At 44.7% G+C, this 19625-nt stretch overlaps 2 long non-coding RNA genes across 5 annotated transcripts; both read right to left on the bottom strand.

Annotated features, from left to right (window-relative positions):
* Positions 1 to 544: 544 nt before the first annotated feature.
* LOC119288827 lies at positions 545 to 3845 on the bottom strand. 2 transcript variants are annotated; one of them, XR_005141293.1, is made up of 5 exons: positions 3004 to 3845; positions 2524 to 2586; positions 2310 to 2442; positions 1951 to 2220; positions 545 to 906 (listed from the first exon to the last, which is right to left on the bottom strand). It is a non-coding gene; the product is annotated as an uncharacterized LOC119288827 (long non-coding RNA). The 2 variants fall into 2 exon arrangements; XR_005141292.1 differs by having other exon boundaries at positions 545 to 2220.
* A 602-nt stretch (positions 3846 to 4447) lies between these two features.
* On the bottom strand, positions 4448 to 7684 carry LOC119288828. Of its 3 annotated transcripts, none has more exons than XR_005141296.1 (9): positions 7403 to 7684; positions 7009 to 7215; positions 6853 to 6932; positions 6652 to 6735; positions 6497 to 6556; positions 5494 to 5552; positions 5013 to 5075; positions 4805 to 4932; positions 4448 to 4717 (listed from the first exon to the last, which is right to left on the bottom strand). It is a non-coding gene; the product is annotated as an uncharacterized LOC119288828 (long non-coding RNA). The 3 variants fall into 3 exon arrangements; XR_005141295.1 differs by having other exon boundaries at positions 4448 to 4621; positions 6652 to 6770; XR_005141294.1 differs by having other exon boundaries at positions 6652 to 6770.
* Positions 7685 to 19625: the final 11941 nt, after the last annotated feature.

A 19625-nucleotide genomic window follows, 5' to 3' on the forward strand; every position in this document is an offset into this window, starting at 1 on the left:
CGTAGTCAGAGCATGATTGTATTGGTTGATGTAATGCTATTTATGTATTTTGTTTGACATGGCAAGTGTAAGTCAATTATGTATCTTTCCCCTTATTATCTATTTACATGTGTTGTTGTGAAGATTACCTTACTTGCAACATTGCTTTCAATGTGGTTATGCCTCTAAGTCATGCTTCGACACGTAAAAGATATAGCCGCATCGAGGGCGTATAGGAGGAAGGAGTACGTCGATGGAGCAACAAGGGGCCCACGAGGGTGGTGGGCGCGCCTACGCCCCACTTCCTTTGTTTCTTGGCGTAAGTCTCCTAGATCATGTTCGGTGAGAAAATCTCGTTTCCGAAGGTTTCATTTCGTTTGGACTCTGATTGATATTCCTTTTCTTCGAAACCCTAAAATAAACAAAAAAAACAGCAATTGTGGGCTGGGCCTCCGGTTAATAGGTTAGTCCCAAAAATAATATAAAAGTGGATAATAAAACCCAATAATGTCTAAAACAGTAGATAATGTAGCATGAAGCAATAAAAAATTATAGATATGTTGAAGACGTATCACACCACCTGAAAAAACTTCAGTCGGTACAATCATAAAATCGACACCCTTTAATCTATATTCCATAACCCACCCCATCAGTTATACTGTAGCATATATATGTTCCAAGGTCTTCTCTAAGCTCCTTCAGCTTATCCGTTGCCATTGTACAACCTTCAACATTCGTGACACCGAGTTTGACAATCCCCATGTCCATAAGGTGCAGGTTTGGGTGTATATATGTTGATGACTTTGATTGGCTCTGGTCCTTTTGGTATCAGAAAAATTCAGCAGGCAATATAGCGCTAGCATCCTTTGTCGAGCACTTCATTACAGGTTTGGGAGAGATTTTGACAACGTCCGGATGCACCACTACCTAAGAGCAACATCGGCGACAGTGTTTGAATTTCTTCTAAAGGAAAGCAGAAGCATGCAGGATAAGGAAAAAAATCATAACTACACAAAGATATCTTTTTGCCGAGGGCAAGCCTCCTTTTCTAAAAAAACACACAAATATTTCAAAGTCTCATGCTTAACTGAACAAGTAAGATAATCACAACATAGCATTAGTAATACCTTTTGGCGCGTGGCTGCGCAACAAACCAGAGTGGTCAAAATTACTGCACTCACAAATGAACTCATCTTTTTCAACACTAACCTCCACACAGTATTCAACACTTCACCGCAAGATAGTTGACAATGGGTTCTTAGTTTCCAGTACACCAAAACTTAGCTCTTGATTTCCAAGAGCATAAAAATGTTATCCTCAAAAGGCACTTCAAAACACACACTCACACAAGCACACAGGCATGCCTGACACGGAACCGACACGGCCCGGACCGCACCCGACGCGTGCATGCAAGCATACCTGATGCAGTCGTTGTGGCTTATTGGCCAACATCACACACTTAAACAATTTCCTTTTTGTTTTTATGTTTTCCCTGCCAAAAGTTTAGCACTTTCTTGTTGTGAAAGTACTTCGCACCCATCAGATTCCAAAATGTAATTAGCTATGGAATAATAAGATAGTAGGAGGAACACACTTCAAAAATAAATTAGCGAACCATACATTTGATCAAGCCAAGGGCGCATGATTTCTTTGATCAGTGCAAGCCTCTTAAAAAGTTGAGAAACTGGACAAAGTACTATAGAAATAATCCAAGCAATCCTACTATACTATCGAGGCATACATATAACGGTATAAGCGGTTGTTCTCATGCAAACTGGAGTAATATATATCCAATTCACCAGCTACAAATACATGATGGCCAAGCCTTTGTTAATAAGATGAACATGATCCAGGCAGAGGACATTAGCTAAGAAATGTAGTAGCAAAGATTAGTCAGATGAACATGCTCAAGGCTAGGAGGACATCACCTTAGTAACTTAATATAGCATAGAAAACAGGGATAATCTTTACCTGAATCTCTTGCAACGATGCCGCCATGGTAGAGATGATATGAAAAATCTCAGCTGGGCTGTATTCCTTGATGGGGCCGCGTAGAGGCAGCATGCACAATTGCAGCAGAGCGTGACCTGACACCGCGAGCGCAGGCATCATAGATTGGCGCACAAGTGGAGGCCGATGAATGCGATGGTGTCATGCACGAGACATGCGAAAAATTATCAAACCAGCATTGCACGTAGCATAGATGGTTCTCTGAAAATATCTTCTCATTCATCAGTTCTTCTACAGAAAAAAAAGCGGCTAGACCAATCTTAGCATTGCTTGTACAGTCTCTAAAATATTTCTCGTACTGGAGAATTGTGATCGCATACCGTGCATTTACTCTAATGCGTAAACAAGACTCATATCCATCACAATTTCTGATTGTTAGGTTGTAACTGACTGGAGTAAGACGCAAGATGGTCCATTTTTGTTGTCGAGATTCAAGAGATCATATATAAGAGCCTACATCACATAAGCAAGCAATCATAAACTACCCAACAGATTAATAGGACAAATTACTTCCGAATAACCAAAGTCACATACTTTCCGGCAAGAAGTTGTACTTGAATTCAGCGCCATGGTGCCCAGTTGAATTGTTTCCAAGATCTGCCAGCGATGAGAAGAGACTGCGATGAAGCAAAGCAGGCAGAACTTGTCTTGTGGACATATGCATAACTGAAACAAGTAGGTTGAATCATAGAAGAAAACCAAGAAAACACAAAACAAATAGTTTGAATAATGTGGCCTCGACCCTCAGAACCCTATGTTATATACATTTCACTTTTACTTTTCCAGATCCAAGATCGTAGGATTCGAGCTTTGAAATTGCATGATTAACTACCATGTTATTTACCACTTGTGGACTGCTCATTGAATGCTTACTTCCATAAATCTACCTTCTCTAATAAATCAAATAAGAGGCATGAAACGCCGCAACAGACATAACTATGACAAAGAGTACCCTTTCTGCTTCCAAACTACTAATAAAATGGGAGAGTATAAGGGCAAAACCATCCACCATACCTGCACCATCATAAATCAAAAAACCATATGTTTCAGCCCCACTGTTTTGTTTTTGTTTTCTGCAAAAGGATACACGTCATTACTGCCAAGTATCAGTACAAGCTCAGTGCAAAATGTGTAGGTGGCTTTGGATAGTCAGTTGTGCTAATTCTGGATCAGAACTATCTTCTTTAATCACTGGGTGCAGATCTTTTTCGAGACTAATTAAAGCAAGTCCATTTCATACTGTGCTATTTGCGATGAAATATCCTTCATATGCAATTCTAATGTTCGACAGTGCCATATTAGTGGGCGAACTGTCTTTCTCCACTCGCCTATCACTTGCTTCTGTATAAAACTGGATTCATGTTATTTACAAACTACTAACAGAAGGGATGCAAGCTCCACAAAATTAATTCCATTTAGAAAAATCACATTGCAGATGTATTGTGCATTTATGCTCCAGTTTAATCGTCCTCATGTAATCTTGTTTTCAGCTGAACGACAGTCATGTCAAGCTGAACGACGGTCATGTCAAGCTGAACAAGGAGGACAACAACAGGGCCACATTGTTCCCTGCCCACCACGGGCCACTTCCATACACCACCATCTCTGATCGCCACAGGGATGTCGGACCCAGCTATCAAGCCCATGGTCCTCCTAGAGCCGGTGCACCCACAGATCGTCGTGTTGCACCTGTTCCCGCAGCCACCACGCTATTGTAGAATAGATGGTGAGAGGCGAGCCAATGGAGGAGTAACAACTAGGGCATGATATGAGAAGAGGATCTCCCTAAGACGGTTGTACCCGCTGCCGCTGCCCTACATATGAACCCGCCACCGTAGCCCTACATCTGTGCCACCGCCGCGCAAGAGGGACGGGGACCGCACCCGACGCGCGCATGCACGCGTACCTGAAGCAGTCGCCATGGCTTATTGGCCAACATCACGCACCTAAATAATTTCCTTTTTTGTTTTTATATTTTCCCTACCAAAAGGTTAGCACTTTCTTATTGTGAAAGTCCTTCGCACCCATCAGATTCCAAAATGTAATTAGCTATGGAATAATAAGATCGTAGGAGGAACGCACTTCAAAAATAAATTAGCGAACCATACATTTGATCAAGCCAAGGGCGCATGATTTATTTGATTATTGAAAGCCTCTTAAAAAGTTGAGAAACTGACAAAGTACTACAGAAATAATCCAAGCAATCCCACTATACTATCGAGGCATACATATAACGGTATAAGCGGTTGTTCCCATGCAAACTGGAGTAATATATATCCAATTCACTAGCTACTATTACAAGATGGCCAAGCCTTTGTTAATAAGATGAACATGATCCAGGCAGAGGACATTAGCTAAGAAATGTAGTAGCAAAGATTAGTCAGATGAACATGCTCGAGGCTAGGAGGACATCACCTTAGTAACTTAATATAGCATAGAAAACAGGGATAATCTTTACCAGAATCTCTTGCAACAATGACGACATGGCAGAGATGATATGAAAAATCTCAGCTGGGCTGTATTCCTTGATGGGGTCGCGTAGAGGCGGCATGCACAATTGCAGCAGAGCGTGACCTGACACCGCGGGCGCAGGCATCATAGATTGGCGCACAAGTGGAGGCCAATGAATGCGCTGCTGTCATGCACGAGACATGCGAAAAATTATCAAACCAGCATTGCACGTAGCATCGATGGTTCTCTGAAAATATCTTCTCATTCATCAGTTCTTCTACAAAAAAAAGCGGCTAGACCAATCTTAGCTTTGCTTGTACTGTCTCTAAAATATTTCTCGTACGGGAGAATTGTGATCACATACCGTGCATTTACTCTAAAGCGTAAACAAGACTCATATCCATCACAACTTCTGATTGTTGTAACTGACTTGAGTAAGACGCAAGATGGTCCATTTTTGTTGTCGAGATTCTAGAGATCATATATAAGAACCTACATCACATAAGCAAGCAATCATAAACTGCCCAACAGATTAATAGGACAAATTACTTTCGATAACCAAAGTCACATACTTTCCGGCAAGAAGTTGTACTTCAATTCAGCGCCGTGGTGCCCAGTTGAATTGTTTCCAAGATCTGCCAACGATGAGAAGAGACTGCTATGAAGCAAAGCCGGCAAAACTTGTCTTGTGGACATATGCATAACTGAAACAAGTAGGTTGAATCATAGAAGAAAACCAAGAAAACACAAAACAAATAGTTTGAATAATGTGGCCTCGACCCTCAGAACCCTATGTTATATACATTTCACTTTTACTTTTCGAGATCCAAGACCGTAGGATTCGAGCTTTGAAAATTGCATGATTAGCTACCATGTTATTTACCACTTGTGGACTGCTCACTGAATGCTTACCTCCATAAATCTACCTTCTCTAATAATTCAAATAAGAGGCATAAAACACCGCAACAGACATAACTATGACAAAGAGTACCCTTTCTGCTTCCAAACTACTAATAAAATGGGAGAGTATAAGGGAAAAACCATCCACCATACCTGCACCATCATAAATCAACAAACCATCTGCTTCAGCTCCACTGTTTTGTTTTTGTTTTCTGCAAAAGGATACACGTCATCACTGCCAAGTATCAGTACACGCTCAGTGCAGAACGTGTAGGTGGCTTTGGATATTCAGTTGTGCTAATTCTGGATCAGAACTATCTGCTTTAATCACTGGGTGCAGATCTTTTTTGAGACTAATTAAAGCAAGTCCATTTCATACTGTGCTATTTGCGATGAAATATCCTTCATATGCAATTCTAATGTTCAACAGTGCCATATTAGTGGGCGAACTATCTTTCTCCACTCGCCTATCACTTGCTTCTGTATAAAACTGGATTCATGTTATTTACAAACTACTAACAGAAGGGATGCAAGCTGTACAAAATTAATTCCATTTAGAAAAATCACATTGCAGATGTATTGTGCATTTATGCTCCAGTTTAATCGTCCTCATGTAATCTTGTTTTCAGCTGAACGACAGTCATGTTAAGCTGAACGACGGTCATGTCAAGCTGAAAAAAGAGGATAACAACAGGGCCACATTGTTCCCTGCCCACCACGGGCCACTTCCATACACCACCATCTCTAATCGCCACAGGGATGTCGGACCCAGCTATCAAGCCCATGGTCATCATAGAGCCGGTGCACCCACAGATCGTCGTGTTGCACCTGTTCCCGCAGCCACCACGCTATTGTAGAATAGATGGTGAGAGGTGAGCCAATGGAGGAGTAACAACTGGGGCATGATATGAGAAGAGGATCTCCCTAAGACGGTTGTACCCGCTGCCGCTGCCCTACATATGAACCCACCACCATAGCCCTACATCTTTGCCACCGCCGCGCAAGAGGGACGGGGAATGAGTTATAGATGTGACAAGAATTTGTGCAGCACTAACCTGCCTTGGCTCAATGCAAATGTGCTTTAGCATATCAAAAGTATATCTACCCCTAAATGGATGGAAGTATGAATGTACGATAGTGGGCAAGCTGAGGTTACCTAGGCTGAATGTCGATCAAAGGTGCCTTCCATTTTCCCTTCAGGTTCCTAATTTTATGACTACACAAAAATCCCATGTCAGAAGTTGCAATGACAATGCACATTGCTGCTTGTATAGAAAATTTGACTATCTAATATTACTGTCGTGGATGTACCTTTTGCATCCATGGTCTCTTATCTCTTGTACTCAAGGTACATATATATGGCGTTTGGGCAATGGAATTTGGAGTAACTGCTTGCTGACAATTGACGACATTGTTGGGCATTGAGTTAACTGAATCGCACAAACTACTTTCAATCCTTGCTCAATGGCCAAAATGAAGGAGACCAAAAGATAGAAAAAGAGAGAAACTTACCATTGAGATAGAGGTTGAGTCAGGCAGTCCTACACATAGAGTCAGCAGGCTGCAGCGTCGTTGTCGGGACAGTTCGACACCTGCACGATGACAGACTGTCAGATCACAGGACTCGCCTTAGGCAACGAATTCAAGGGATTTCTAGACCAAGCATACATAGGGCCGCCATGGTTGTTGTACATGACGAAGAGGAGCGCGGGAGGCGAGCCCCAACCCATCAAGGTCGCGGCCCCTTCCATCTGAACGCTGCACTCGAGCGTCGCCACGCAACAGCTCGGACTCCACGAGTTACATACTCATCTTCCTAACACGACGAACGTCATCTGCCCGTCCCCAAGATCCATACTTTCAATCCCGCCACCCCTGGATCATGCAGCGCCGAGTTAGTTGATGCAGAGAGGGGTATGACGGAGGCTGCAAAAAGAATCTAGAAACATAGGAGGAGGTGGTGCATCCTAAGGTAAAAAAGATCGTCATGGATGGGATCAAGGAGGAATTAAAATAAACCCAAACTTGACGGGGGAGCAGGTGCACGAGGAGACAAACATACCACGAGCACCAGATCCGAGATCAGGTACTCGGTCCAAGGGATCTTCCTCAAGCCGTCTCCTCGGCGGCGGCAGAGCGTGAGTCCGCGGAGGAGCAGAGCGGAGTCGCCGACGTCGGCCAGCGCCTGGGTCACGAGGAGGGCGCCCTGGTAGAGGAGATCGAGGAGAAGAGGACGGTGGCGCGAGGACGTTGGGAGGATTGCGAGGAGGGCATGCAAGGGGAGGATTGCTTCAGGTACACATTAATGGGTTGTCCCAATGTTGTGACGTGATGATGTAAAAGGTGGGCGAAAGATAGAAGTGGTGGGAGGAGGTGGGAGTGAGGCAAGACTACCAACTGAAACATTAGGAGTAGAGAAATTGGGTTGCCTCCCAACAAGCGCTATCGTTTAACGCCCCTAGCTAGGCATAAAGTAAGAATAGATCTAGGTATTGTCATCTTTGGTATGCAATCCATAAGTGGCCCTCATAATTGATTCATAAGGCAATTTAATTTTTTTCTAAGAAAGTGTTGCACGCCTTTCCTTAATGGAAATTGAAATCTAATATTTCCTTATTTCATGTCAATAATTGCACCAATCATTTAAGGAAAGGTCTACCAAGAATAATAAGACATGTAGGATTGCAATCTATATCAAGAAGGATGAAATCTACAGGCGCATAATTCCTATTTGCAACAACAAGAATATCATTAATCCTTCCCATATGTTTCTTAATGGTGGAATCCGCAAGGTGCAAATTTAAAGAACAATCATCAAATTCACGAAAACATAACACATCACACAAAGTTTTTGGAATCGTAAAAACATTAGCACCCAAATCACACAAAGCATAGCATTCATAATCTTTAATCTTAATTTTAATAGTAGGTTCCCACTCATCATAAATTTTTCTAGGAATAGAAACTTCTAGTTCAAGCTTTTCTTCATAGGATTGCATTAAAGCATCAATGATATGTTTAGTAAAAGCTTTATTTTGATCATAAGCATGAGGGGAATTTAACACGGATTGTAACAAGGAAATACAATCTATCAAAGAGCAATTATCATAATTAAATTTCTTGAAATCCAAAATAGTGGGTTCATTGCTATGTAAAGTTTTAACCTCTTCAATCCCTCTTTATTAATTCTAGCATCAAGATCTAAAAACTCCGAATCATTGGGACGCCTCTTAAGTATAGTTGACTCATCTCCAGTCCCATCTTTATCAAGATTCATATTGGAAAACAAAGATTTAATAGGAGACACATCAATCACTTTTAGATCTTCATCTTTATTATCCTCTGGATCTTTCGGTTTAGCGACCGTCTTATTAACTAAGGTGGCTTGCTTATCCGAAATTTGTCCTACTAAATTTTCAAGATGGGCAAACTGAGATTTCAAACCATAAAATTCCTTAGACATATCATCAAGCTCTTTATTCATGTACTCCATAAAGCCTTTCTGTTCTTTAAGCTCATTTCTGAAGAAATTATTATGCTCAAATTGCAAAGACACAAAGCTTCTAAGCTGTTTTCAATTTCTTCCAACCTTCTAAGGTGAGGATCAATGCTATTAGGCAAGGCCATAAGGGCAAACATGCACACAAGAGGCAAGTGAAAAGAGGCGAGCGGAAAAGGGCGAATAAAATGGCAAAGGTGAAGTGGGGGAGAGGAAAACGAGAGGCGAATGGCAAATAATGTAATGCGAGGGAGAAGAGTTTATGATGGGTACTTGGTATGTCTTGACTTGAGCATAGATCTCCCCGGCAACGGCGCCAGAAATCCTTCTTGCTACCTCTTGAACATGCATTGGTTTTCCCTTGAAGAGGAAAGGGTGATGCAGCAAAGTAGCGTAAGTATTTCCCTCAGTTTTTGAGAACCAAGGTATCAATCCAGTAGGAGATAACTCGCAAGTCACCTAGTACCTGCACAAACAATCAAGAACCTTGCAACAAACGCGATAAAGGGGTTGTCAATCCCTTCACGGTCACTTGTGAAAGTGAGATCTGATAAAGATAATAAGATAAATATTTTTGGTATTTTTGTTGTATAGATTGGAAAGTAAAGATTGCAAAATAGTAAACGAGATGCGATGTAAATAAAAGAGATGCAATATGATAAGAAAGAGACCCGGGGGCCATAAGTTTCACTAGTGGCTTCTCTCATGATATCATGTATTACGATGGGTGAATAAATTACTGCCGAGCAATTGATAGAAGAGCGCATAGTTATGAGAATATCTAGGCAATGATTATGAATATAGGCATCACGTCCATGTTAAGTAGACCGAAATGATTCCGCAGCTATCACTATTACTCCACACATCAACCGCTATCCAACATGCATCTAGAGTATTAAGTTCGTAAGAACAGAGTAACGCTTTGAGCAAGATGACATGATGTAGAGGGATAAACTCAAGCAATATGATATAAACCCCATCCTTTTATCCTCGATGGCAACAATACAATACGTGCCTTGCTGCCCCTACTGTCACTGGGAAAGGACACCGCAAGATTGAACCCAAAGCTAAGCACTTCTCCCATTGCAAGAAAGATTAATATAGTAGGCCAAACTAAACCAATAATTTGAAGAGACTTGGAAAGATATCAAATCATGCATATAAGAATTCAGAGAAGAACCAAATATTGTTCATAGATAAACTTGATCATGAATCCACAATTCATCGGATCTCGGCAAACACACCGCAAAAAGTATTACATCGAATAGATCTCCAAGAACATCAAGGAGAACTTTGTATTGAGAACCAAATAGAGAGAAGAAGCCATCTAGCTAATAAATATGGACCCGAAGGTCTCTGGTAAACTACTCACACATCATCGGAGAGGCTATGGTGTTGATGTAGAAGCCCTCCGTGATTGAATCCCCCTCCAGCAGATCGTCGAAAAAGGCCCCAGATGGGATCTCATGGGTGCAGAAGGTTGCGGTAGTGGAAAAGTGGTTTCGTGGCTCCCCTGATATTTTTAGGGTATAAGAGTATATATAGGTGAAAGAAGTATGTCGGTGGAGTTCCGTGGGGCCCACGAGGATGGGGGCACGCCCTCCTATCTCATGGAAGCCTCGCGGAGTTCCAGACTTCCAGTCCAAGTCTCCTGATTTGCATTTGTTCCAAGAAAGATCGTCACAAAGGTTTCGTTCCGTTTGGATTCCGATTGATATTCCTTTTCTGCGAAACACTAAAATAGGCACACACAAAACAGAAACTGGCACTGGGCCTTCGGTTAATAGGTTAGTCCCAAAAATAATATAAAAGAGCATATTAAAGCCCATTAAACATACAAAACAGATAATATAATAGCATGGAACAATCAAAAATTATAGATACGTTGGAGACGTATCATCGAGCCACCTTGACCCACCGCGGTCCTCCGCCACTTCAAATCGCCGCCCATGGCATCGCCGAGCCGCCGTCAGTCGCGTCGCCTCGTCGGGGGCCTCTTCAGCCGTAGCTATGACGAGCCATCGTCGCCTTGATCCGCCCCGTGCAAATCCGTGGCCAAGTCGCTGCCCTGCAGTCACCGGCTGTTGCGCCTACTTCCCGAGCCGTCGGCCTTGTTCCGCCGATCTCCATCGAGCCGGCCCTAAGCTGGCCCTGAGTTGCTGTCGTTCGCCTCCAAGTGACCCGCCTGTCTGCCTCGGCTTTGCTTTGAATCGTCGGGAGGGCCTTGCTTCGAGCCGCCGTCACTAGCTCGGCTTCGCCGTCGGTTTGTTAGTGCATCGCTCCGCCGTTGGGCGTCGAGCCGCCCTTACACTGTCCTTGAGCCGCTGCGCCTCGCGAGCAGGCCATGCTCGCCTTGCTGGATCACACCCCTACCTTGACCCGCCTACACGTTCTTCCAACTCGCCATGGCCTTGAATCGCCTCCGCCTCACTGTTGTGGGTTCACCTATGCTATACCGCTGAGGGAGTCCTGGATTAAGGGGTCCTCGGGCGTCCGGCATGTGTGACATGGGCCGAACTAATGGGCTATGAAGATACAAGACAGAAGACTCTCTCCCGTGTCCGGATGGGACTCTCCTTGGCATGGATGGCAAGCCTGGTGTTCGGATATGAAGATTTCTTTCTTTGTAACTGACTTTGTACAACCCTAGTCTCCTCCGGTGTCTATATAAATCGGAGGGTTTTAGTCCATAGGGACAATCACAATCATACAAGCTAGACTTCTAGGGTTTTAGCCATTACGATCTCGTGGTATATCAACTCTTGTAATCCTCGTACTCATCAATATCAATCAAGCAGGACGTAGGGTATTACCTCCATCGAGAGGGCCCGAACCAGGGTAAAACATCGTGTCCCCTGCCTCCTATTACCATCGACCTTAGATGCATAGTTCGGGACCCCCTACTCGAGATCCGCCGGTTTTGACACCGACACTGGTGCTTTCGTTGAGAGTTCCGCTGCATCATCACCAGAAGGTTAGATGGCTCCATCAATCATCTATGACAAAGCTGCCCTGGGGGAGGTTTTCCTCCCTGGCCAGATCTTTGTGTTCGGCGGCTTCGCACTGCGGGACAACTCGCTTGGCCATCTAGAGCAGATCGACAGCTACACCACATGTCGCCAAATTAGTTTTGGAAATCTGGACTATCTCACTGATATCCGAGGAGACTTGATCTTCCAAGGATTCGCGCCCCCAATCTCCACTCTGGCCTTAGATCCGGAGCATATGGCCAGGTCCGAAGACAGGCTCCCTGGGCTCGCCGGACTATCTGCGGTCACTAAGCCCATTGTGGGAGAGCCAGGGGAAGTAGTGTCGCTGGCAGCCATCATGGAGTCGGACCCTTCTCCGGACACGGGCTCCAAATCCTCGGAGTTAGCATCGTGTGAGTTCGAGCAAGGATTTTCCCTCTCGCCGTACTCCACGAGCTCTCTTCTCTCGGGCCAAACCTCGCCTTTAAGCGAAGCACTGGACTTAATGCGATCCCTTGTCATTACATAGGAGCAACATCCGAACTATGCCTAGCCAGGACTAGGGGCTGAGAGCAGGGAATTTTACGTCCCACCCACCACCCACTTTATAGCTATTGTCGAGGACTTAATAGACATGCTCAATTATGACTCTGAAAACATCGACGGTATGGCGACGATGCCGGAGAAGAGGAGGCCCAAAACACGCCGTTTACCGGACGCTAGACGGCCACCTCTTCGTATGACGTGTACATGGTGGATACACCCAAAGAAGCTAACGGCGATGACAAAGAAGACCCAGTCAAGGATAAACCTCCCGAGATACAGCCAAAGTGCCAACGACAGCGGCGCCGCTCTAAGTCACGCCACGGAAAAGACAACAATACTGACACAGGAGAAAACAATACTCTAGACAATGCCGAGGACAATGAAGACCCCGTTGAGCCCACCTCCAAACAGGACGAACGGGAAGATGGGCGAGTCAGCCCTGATGAACAAGCCGTAAACAAAGACTCGGAGGACAGTAACTATCTTCCGCTCTCCGAGGATGAGGTGAGCCTCGGCAACAAGGATTTTATCGTGCCCGAGGAACCTCTCGAGCAGGAGTGCTTTAAGCGCCGGCTAATAGCCACTGCAAGGATCCTGAAAAAGAAGCAGCAGCAGCTTCAAGCTGATCAAGATCTGCTAAATGATAGATGGACTAATGTCCTGGCAGCCGAGGAATATGGCCTCGAGCGCCCAACCAAAAGTTACCCGAAGCGCAAATTGCTACCTCAATTCGATGATGAGGCACTTGAGCCCGTACCATCAGTGTGTAATGCGGCTGATCGACCACGACGTGGCCAGGACAAAGCGACAACTCAAGCCGAACACCAGCCCGTCCCACCTCGCCGTAAAGGCAGAGATAAAATAGCTCGGGAATATACATATGACCTGTGGCAGGACCTAGATAGTAGAGCAGGACAGACCAGATCGATCTACGGATCATGGGGGCGCGCCCCGACACGTGACGACAACCATCTAGCCGAACGTGACAAGCATAATCACGCCCGGTCCAAAAACCGCAGAGGAACTCCATCCAAGCTATGTCGCGATGTGGCCCGATATAGAGGCGCCGCACACCCCCTTTGCTTCACTGATGAAGTAATGGAGCATGAATTCCCAGAAGGGTTTAAACCCGTGAACATCGAATCATATGATGGGACAACAGACACCGCGGTATGGATTGAAGATTTTCTTCTCCATATTCATATGGCCCACGATGATGATCTTCATGCCATCAAATACCTCCCACTAAAACTCAAGGGGACAGCTCGGCACTGGTTGAACAGCCTGCCCGAAAATTCCATTGGCAGCTGGGAGGACCTGGAAGACGCCTTCCGCGACAACTTCCAAGGCACATACGTCCGACCTCCGGATGCCAATGACCTAAGTCACATAGTCCAACAACCCGGAGAGTCGGCCAGGATATTCTGGACTGGGTTCTTAACTAAAAAGAACCAGATCATCGACTGTCCATATGCTGAAGCCCTAGCGGCCTTCAAACACAGCATCCGCGATGAGCGACTCGCCCAACACCTCAGCAGGAAAAGCCGAAGTCCATGGCAGCCCTCATGGCACTCATGACCCGCTTTTGCATGGGCAAAGATAGCTGGCTAGCCCGTAGCAATAACAATGCAAGCGAACCTGGCACCTCTGAAGCCAGAAATAGCAACGGCAAACCCCGACGCAACAGACACAAGTGTCGAAGCAACGATAACAATACCGATGACACGACGGTCAACGCCGGATTTGGTGGCTCCAAGTCCGGCCAGCGGAAGAAGCCATTTAAAAGGAACAATCCGGGCTCATCCAGCTTGGACCGCATACTCGATCGTCCGTGTCAGATACACGGCACCCCCGATAAGCCAGCCAATCATACCAACAGAAGTTGTTGGGTCTTTAAGCAGGCCGGTGACATGTCTCCGTCGTATCTACTTTTCCAAACACTTTTGCCCTTGTTTTGGACTCTAACTTGCATGATTTGAATGGAACTAACCCGGACTGACGCTATTTTCAGCAGAATTGCCATGGTGTTATTTATGTGCCGAAACAAAAGTTCTCGGAATGACCTGAAACTCCATGGAGATTATTTTTGGAAATAATAAAAAATACTAGCAAAGAATCAAGGCCAGGGGGCACACCCTAGCCACGAGGGTGGGAGGCGCGCCTGCCCCCCTGGGCGCGCCCCCCTGCCTCATCGGCCCCCTGGTGCTCCACCGACCTCAACTCCAACTCCATATATTCGTGTTCGGGGAGAAAAAATCAAGGAGAAAGATTCATCGTGTTTTACGATACGGAGCCGCCGCCAAGCCCTAAACTCTCTTGGGAGGGCTGCTCTGGAGTCTGTTCGGGGCTCCGGAGAGGGGAATCCATCGCCATCGTCATCATCAACCATCCTCCATCACCAATTTCATGATGCTCACCGCCGTGCGTGAGTAATTCCATCGTAGGCTTGCTGGACGGTGATGGGTTGGATGAGATTTATCATGTAATCAAGTTAGTTTTGTTAGGGTTTGATCCCTAGTATCCACTATGTTCCGAGATTGATGTTGCTATGACTTTGCTATGCTTAATGCTTGTCACTAGGGCCCGAGTGGCATGATTTCAGATCTGAACCTATTATGTTTTCATGAATATATGTGAGTTCTTGATCCTATCTTGCAAGTCTATAGTCATCTACTATGTGTTATGATCCGGCAACCCCGAAGTGACAATAATCGGGACCACTCCCGGTGATGACCATAGTTTGAGGAGTTCATGTATTCACCATGTGTTAATGCTTTGGTCCGGTACTCTATTAAAAGGAGGCCTGAATATCCCTTAGTTTCCGCTAGGACCCCGCTGCTACGGGAGGGTAGGACAAAAGATGTCATGCAAGTTCTTTTCCATAAGCACGTATGACTATATTCGAAATACATGCCTACATTACATTGATGAATTGGAGCTAGTTCTGTGTCACCCTCTGTTATGACTCTTACATGATGAACCACATCCGGCATAATTCTCCATCACCGATCCAATGCCTACGAGCTTTCCATATATTGTTCTTCGCTTATTTACTTTTCCGTTGCTATTGTTACGATCACTATAAAACACCAAAAATATTACTTTTGCTACCGTTACCTTTTGCAACCGTTGCCACTACTATCATATTACTTTGCTACTAAACACTTTGCTGCAGATATTAAGTTTCCAGGTGTGGTTGAATTGACAACTCAGTTGCTAATACTTGACAATATTCTTTGGCTCCCCTTGTGTCGAATCAATAAATTTGGGTGGAATACTCTCTACCCTCGAAAACTGTTGCGATACCCTATACTTGTGGGTTATCAAGACTATTTTTTGGCGCCGTTTCCGGGGAGCATAGCTCTATTCTTTGAGTCACTTGGGATTTATATCTGCTTCTCATTATGAAGAACTTGAAAGATCCAAGAACCAAGATTTATCCCTCAACTACGAGGGGAGGTAAGGAACTGCCATCTAGCTCTGCACTTGATTCACCTTCTATTTTAAGTAAGCTTGCGACACCTAAACCTGCTTTTGCTATTAATTCTGATATGTCGCATGTTATTGATGATGCCACTTCTGCTATGCATGATACTTATGATGAAACTACTTCTATGCTTGATACTACTGTGCCACTTGGTGAATTTCTTGATGAACAACTTGCTAGGGCTAGAGAGAATGAAATTATTGAAACTGATAATATTGATGAAAGTGATTATGAAGGCTCTCCTAATAAATATGAATTGCCTGTTGTGCCTGAGGGCTATGTTATCGATGAAGAAACTAAAAGAGACTTTCTTGCATGCAATGATAGAAGTGATCTTAAGAAATTATTAGCTAAGCTTAAACAAAAAACTCTGAATGCTAGAATGAAATATGATCCTGTTATGCTACTTCACCTATCTTTGTTACTGATAAGGATTATGAATTCTCTATTGATCCTGATATAATTACTTTGGTTGAATCTGATCCTGTTTATGGCTATGAATCTGAAACTGTTGTGGCACATCTTACTAAATTAAATGATATAGCCACCCTGTTCACTAATAATGAGAGAACTCGCTACTTTTATATCCTTAAAATATTTCCGTTCTCATTAAAGGGTGATGCCAAGATATGGTTTAATTCTCTTGATCCTGGTTGTATGCGTAGTCCCCAGGATATGATTTATTACTTCTCTGCTAAATATTTCCCTGATCATAAGAAACAAGTTGCCCTAAGGGATATATATACTTTTGTGCAAATTGAAGAAGAGAGTCTCCCACAAGCTTGGGGTGGCTTCTCCAATTACTTAATGCTTTGCCTGATCATTCTCTTAAGAAAAATGAAATACTTGATATCTTTTATAATGGACTAACCGATGCTTCCAGAGACCACCTGGATAGTTGTGATGGTTCTATTTTCAAGGAAAGAACACCGAATGAAGCTGAAATTCTATTGAATAATATGTTGACAAATGAAAATAATTGGACACTTCCTGAGCCAACTCCTGAGCTTATTCCTAAACCAACTCCGAAGAAAAGGGGTGTTCTATTTCTCAGTCCTGAAGATATGCAAGAGGCAAATAAATCCATGAAAGAAAAGGGTATTAAAGCTGAAGATGTTAAGAATTTACCTCCTATTGAAGAAATACATGGTCTTAATTTACCGCATGTTGAAGAAATATAAGGTTTTAATCCATCACCTATTGAAGAAACACATGGTCTTGATAACCCGACACAGGTAGTAAAGGTAAATTCTCTCTATAGATATGATAAAGCTGAAATCCCTCCTACTAAGTTTGCTAGCCAATGTTTGGATGAGTTTGATAACTTTATGGTTAAGAAAGAAGACTTCAATGCTTATTTTGGTAGACAATTGAAACAAAATGCTTATATGATTGAACACTTGGGTGATTATATGTCTAGAGTTAAAGGTGAACTTAAACTCATTAGTAAACATGCTTCTATGGTTACCACTCAAGTAGAACAAGTACTTAAAGCTCAGAATGATTTGCTCAATGAATTAAATAGTAAGAAAATGATAATGCTGTTAGAGTTATGACTAGAGGTGGTAAAATGACCCAGGAACCTTTGTATCTTGAGGGCCATCCTAAGAGAATTGAGCAAGATTCTCAGAGAAATGATTTTGATGCACCTAGTCCTTCTAAGAGGAAGAAAAAGAAAAATGATAGGACTTTGCATGCTTCTAGTGAACCTGTTATTGACACACCTGAGAATCCCAATGATATCTCTATTTCTGATGCTGAAACACAATCTGGTAATGAACATGAAACTAGTGATAATGTTAATGATAATGTTCATGTTGATGCTCAACCTAGCAATGCTAATGATGTAGAAGCTGAACCTGTTGTTGATCATGATAACCCACAATCAAAGAATCATCGTTATGATAAAAGAGACTTTGTTGCTAGGAAACACGATAAGGAAAGAGAGCCTTGGGTTCAGAAACCCATGCTTTTTCCTCCTAAGCCATCCAAGAAAAAGGATGATGAGGATTTTGAGCGCTTTACTGAAATGATTAGACCTATCTTTTTGCGTATGTGTTTGACTGATATGCTTAAAATGAATCCTTATGCTAAGTACATGAAAGATTACTAATAAAAGAAAGATACCGGAAGCTGAAATTTCCACCATGCTTGCTAATTATACTTTTAAGGGAGGAGTACCAAAGAAACTTGGAGATCTCGGAGTACCAACTATACCATGCTCCATTAAAAGAAACTATGTTAAAACTGCTTTATGTGATCTTGGAGCCGGTGTTAGTGTTATGCCTCTCTCTTTGTATCGTAGACTTGATTTGAATAAGTTGACACTGTCGGATGTGGGGCTCCAGCAAACCATTAAGGTTCGAACACTGGGGTGCGCCCGAACTCTTTCCTTCCCACCAATCTACGCCCTAGCTCGCTAAGATCTCGCGGACGAACTCGACGAACTCGCAACACAGAAATACCCGAGGTTTATACTGGTTCGGGCCACCGTTGTGGTGTAATACCCTACCCCAGTGTGGTGGTGGTGGATTGCCTCTAGGGCTGATGATGAACAGTATAAGGGAAGAACAACCTCCTGAGGTTGAGGTGTTCTTGTAAGTAGGCTCTTGATCAGGTTGGATCAAGCTAAGATGAGATGAGATAGTCTCTCCCCTCTACTATGGTGGCTAGCTCTACTTATATAGGCCCTGGTCCTCTTCCCAAATATCGAGCGGGAAGGGAGCCAACAACGGCGGGCAAATTTGAAGGGGACAGCTAGTACAAGCTATCCTGACAAAAGTGGTCTTCGCCTACGAAAGGCTCTGGTGGTGACGCTGTCTTGGGCTCCACGATGACCTCCGTCTTGCCGTCCTCTTGGTCTTGGTCTCGTTGCACCAATATAGAAACCTTTGCCCGATGCCTCGGTACTCTTCGCCTGCACTGGCCTCCTTAGCACCAAAGAGGAAACAAGGACGCTGTGCACGCTGGCGCCGGCCTCGCGCCCGCCTGGTGTCGTGCGTCATGGCTCATGTCACGAGGGCCTCGTGAGGCTTGCCCCACCTTGATATCTCCGCTCCTCGTGAGGCTGCCTGGCTAGGCTACTCCAGAGGAAGTCTTGAGTCATCCGCCTCGTGATGCAGGCAAGTCTGGGGACCCCCGTTGGTGAAGACGGGCCGTACGGCCTGCTAGCTTAACCACGCCGCGGGCCGCAGGCAGGCAAGTGTGGGGACCCCTGTTCCCAGGACGCCGACAGTAGCCCCCGGGCCCAAGGTGCGCTCGGGCTTGGCTTCGCGGCGAAGCCAAGGGCCAAGTACGGAGCGCCGCGGGCCCCAAAAGCATGCAGCCTCGATTGACGCGTGGTGGTTGATTGGACGTGGGCGTCTCCGCTTCCCCACGCTGCCCTTGAATCCGCCTGGCTATGCGGCCCCACCTCTTACACAGTTATTCTTCCTTCACCACGCCTGGCTCTTCCAATCTCCCTGCTGCCTCGACGCCCAGCTCCGCCTTCTCAATCTGTCCCGTGTTCCGCCCGCTTCGCCGCCATGGCGCCGAAACAAACCAAGAAGGGAAGAAACCTCTGTCCTCACCAACTGCACCTCCATCCTTCGAGCCGGTGCTCGGGTGCTCAACGATGAGGCCATGGACAAGGTGCGCCCCATGCTTGCCTCCAGTTTCAACGATGGGGAGAGACGCCGGCTTGGCCCGTGTCTCGCACCAGCATGGCTCGGGCAGTTACTGAGGTTCCGATCTTCATTGATGCCCTCTGGGCTGGCCTGAATCCTCACTTCTCCGCCTTCTTCAA

This window comes from Triticum dicoccoides, chromosome 4A, assembly GCF_002162155.2.
Source record: "Triticum dicoccoides isolate Atlit2015 ecotype Zavitan chromosome 4A, WEW_v2.0, whole genome shotgun sequence".
Classification (NCBI taxonomy): domain Eukaryota; kingdom Viridiplantae; phylum Streptophyta; class Magnoliopsida; order Poales; family Poaceae; genus Triticum; species Triticum dicoccoides.